Source organism: Bos indicus x Bos taurus, chromosome 6 (assembly GCF_003369695.1).
Source record: "Bos indicus x Bos taurus breed Angus x Brahman F1 hybrid chromosome 6, Bos_hybrid_MaternalHap_v2.0, whole genome shotgun sequence".
NCBI lineage: Eukaryota > Metazoa > Chordata > Mammalia > Artiodactyla > Bovidae > Bos > Bos indicus x Bos taurus.
The window spans coordinates 98,953,542-98,957,809 of NC_040081.1; positions in this window are offsets into that span (position 1 = coordinate 98,953,542).

Sequence of the window (4,268 nt, forward strand, 5' to 3'; positions counted from 1 at the left end):
TGTTTAGCTATCATGTGCTTGTATTTTCTGCATTTTTTCTTGTAATTGATTTCTAGTCTCATAGTGTTGTGGTTGGAAGAAATACTTGATATGATTTCAGTTTTCTTACATTTACTGAGGTTTGTTTTGTGGCTTAGCATGAGTAGCATGTGATCTGTCCTGGAGAATGATCCATGTACATTTGAGAAAATATGTGTATTCTGGTGCTTTTGGATGGAATGTTCTCTATATATCTGTTAATCCATTTGGCCTGTGTCATTTAAGGCCAGTGCTTCCTTACTGACTTTCTGTCTGGATGATTTGTTCATCCATGTAGTAGGGTATTAGTTCAGTTCAGTTCAGTCGCTCAGTCGTGTCCGACTCTTTGCGACCCCATGAATCACAGCACGCCAGGCCTCCCTGTCCATCACCAACTCCCGGAGTTCACCCAGACTCATGTCCATCAAGTCGGTGATGCCATCCAGCCATCTCATCCTCTGCCATCCCCTTTTCCTCCTGCCCCCAATCCCTCCCAGCATCAGAGTCTTTTCCAATGAGTCAACTCTTCGCATGAGGTGGCCAAAGTACTGGAGTTTCAGCTTTAGCATCATTCCTTCCAAAAAAATCCCAGGGCTGATCTCCTTCAGGATGGACTGGTTGGATCTCCTTGTAGTCCAAGGGACCCTCAAGAGTCTTCTCCAACATCACAGTTCAAAAGCATCAATTCTTCAGCACTCAGCTTTCTTCACAGTCCAACTCTCACATCCATACATGACCACTGGAAAAACCATAGCCTTGACAAGATGGACCTTTGTTGGCAAAGTAATGTCTCTGTAGGGCATTAAGGTCCCCTACTATTATTGTGTTATTGTCAATTTCTCCTTTATGTCTATTAGTATTTGCTTATGCATTTAGGTGATTCTACAGATGCATTTGTATTTATAATTGTTATATCTTTTTCTTGCATTGATCCCTTGATTATATCATTTGGTAATGTTGGCCTGCTGATTGATGAGCTGGGTCTGCAGGCTGTGGGGCTGTTGTCTTGGTGCTGGTGTCTGCCTGCTGGTGGATTAGGCTGTCCGGAAGGTGAGGACAGGCTTTATGGTAGTTGGTGCTTGGTATTTGGGGGCTGATGCCTGCCCACTTGTGGATAGAACTGGGTTGCAGGGTCTCTAGCTGCAGGGCCCTGGGGGTCCCGAGTCTAGGGCCTGCATACCAGTGTGTGGTTCAGGTCCTGGACCCTCTGGTTGGCACGGCTGTGTCTGTGGGAAGCTGTGGGCTCAGGGAGTTTTAAGGCAGTCTCTCTTCTGGGCAGGGCTGTGAGTTGCTTATTAGTTGCTTGGCCTGAGGTATTCCAGTACTGGGTGTGGGGTTGAGCTGGGTCCCAAGATCAGTAAGCTAAAGGGAGGATTCCAGAATGGTGTTGACCACCCCCAGTGTCCATGTGGGAGAACAAACTCTCAATAATGGCTTCTTCCAGTGTCCGTGTCCCCAGAGTGAGCTCCAGTTGCCTCTTGCTTCTCTTGGAGACTCGTCAAAAGTATCTGGTAAGTCTGACCCAGGTTCTTTTCAAATTACTACTTCCGCCCTGGACCCCAGAACATGTGAGATTTTGTGCCCTTTAAAGAGAGGTGTTTCTCAAATATTATATATCAATGCACATATTTGGAATCAAATACTTTGGCCACCTGATGTGAAGAGCTGACTCCATGGGATAAGACCCTGATGCTGGTAAAGACTGAGGGGAGGAGGAGAAGGGGGCAATCGAGGATGAAATGATTGGATGGCATCTCCAACTCAATGGACATGGGTTTGAGCAAACTCTGGGAGATAGTGAAGGACAAGGAAGCCTGGTGTGCTGCAGTCCATGGGGTCGCAAAGGGTCAAGACACAACCTAGCAACTGAACAATAACAACAAATGAAATCTAGAAGGATGGTGCTGATGAACCCATTTGCAGGGCAACAATGGAGATGCAGACATAGAGAACAGACCGTGGACACAGCGTGGGTAGGAGAGGGTGGGACACATGGAGAGACTAGCATGGAAACATATACACTACCATATGTGAAATATATAGCCAGTGGGAATTCGCTGTATGACACAGGGAGGTCAAACCCAATGCTCTGTGCCAACCTAGAAGGGTGGGAGAGGGTGGGAAGCGGGAGGAAGCTACAAGAAGGAGGGGTCATACCTATACCTATGGCTGATTCATGTTGACACATGGCAGAAACCAATTCAATATTGTAAAGCAATTATCTTCCAATTAAAAATAAATTATAAGAAAAAAAACTTCCCCCCAAAATAAAACGGTGTTTCTATGTCCCACAGCCCTCTGGGTCTCCCAAAAGCAAGTCCTGCTGGCCTTCAAAGCCAAACATTCTGGGTCTCATCTTGGCACAGGACCCTCAGGCCACAGAACCCAATATGGGGTTAGACCCCTCACTCCTTGGAGAGAATCTCTGCAGCTGTAATTATTCTCCTGTATGTAGATCACCCACCTGGAGGTGTGGGGCTTGACTATACCTCAACTCATCCCACCTATCTTGTTGTGGTTCCTTCTTTTTATCTTCAGCTGTAAAAAGTCTTTTCTGGCCGGTTCCAGTCTTTTTCATTGCTGTGAATAGTCGCAATTTCTGTTTGCCCATGAGAAGAGGTTCACTCAGTGTCTTTCTATGCTGCCATCTTGGCTGATCCTCTGTAATCACATTTCTTTCTGGTTGGATATTGTTTTATAGATAATTTAAATGGCCTGATGTTAATATGGGCTTCCCAGGTGGCACTAGTGCTGAAGAGCCCACCTGTCAGTGCAGGAAACATAAGAGATGTGGGTCAATCCCTGGGTCAGGGAGATTCTCCGGAGGAGGGCATGGCAACCCCCAATCCAGTATTTATTCTTGCCTCAAGAATCCCACGGACAGTGGAGCCTGGTGGGCTACAGTCCATAGGCTCGCACAGAGCTGGACACAACGGAAGCACCTTAGCACCCACACATGAAGTTAGTATAGTATACAGGAAGTGAGAAAGTGGATAATGCAGTAGAAAATTTAGGATACCTCAAACTTAAACCAGATGCTTAAGACTAAAAAGGAGACGCTCTGGAGGAACTACAAATAGTTTTCACTTGATTTAAAGAAATTTGAAAATTGCAGAATTGACTCTAATTTTCAGTTAAATAGATTGAGCCAGTGAATGCTCAAATTTGCTGTGAAACCAGAGAGCTGAAAGTCACTCAGATTCAAATTATACCACAAACAAAATTTCATTCTGTGTGAGCTACGTCTCCTTGCGCCATTGCCTAAGGAATGTGGGCGTCCTTGCCCACAGCCTCTGAGTACTCAGGAAGTATGGTTTATAAATACCTCCAGGTGAGTTCAAATGGAACAGACTCTCAGATGCAGCATTTTGCACATTTCTCATTTCATACTATGAGTTACTGGGATGAATTAATTTGAATTTCCAAGTCCAAAAAAGATGATCTGAATTCATAGTCTGGTACAATTGCCAGATAAAATATAGGATGCCTAGTTAAATTTCAGTTTCAGATATGCAGTGAATATATCCTTTCAGTATGTTACACAAAATTTTTTTAATTTGTTGTCTACCTGAAATTCAAATTCAAATGAGCATCCTGTATGTTCATTTGTTAAATCTGGCCACCCTACTTTTGTGGCACTAGTAGTAAAGAATCTGCCTGCCATTACAGGAGACATAAGAGACATGGGTTCAATCCCTGGGTTGGGAAGATTCCTTGGAGTAGAACCTGGCAACCCATTCCAGTATTCCTGCCTGGAAAATTCCATGGACAGAGGAGCCTGGTGGCTATAATCCATGGGCCTGCAAAGGGTCAGACGCAACTGAGCACATGCACGCACGAGCACACACACACACCCCCCTTCTGCTCGTAATAAGCACATAAAATTTCACTTGAACCACTGCTACCCTATCCATTCATGGGAGTGAAGAGGAAACACTAGCTTAAGAGGTGGTGGAAAAATTTTATTTAATATTTGTCCTGGTTTTGATCAGAAAGAAAAGAAATGGAGATTTTTTTAAAAAAAGTAAATAATACCTATGCGATGAACATTTTTACAACATTAGAACAGTCAGCTGTTTTATAATTGCAACTAAAATCTGACTCAACTGAAACTATTGGGCTCTTCAGGAACTTCAAGTTCCCTGCAATGACTGAGAACAAAAAGGAGAAAAAGCAGCAGCAGCCCATGGAATGGGTAAGATGTTAGGATTTTCTGAGAGGCTGAGCCTGCAAGGTGGATACCATGCAAA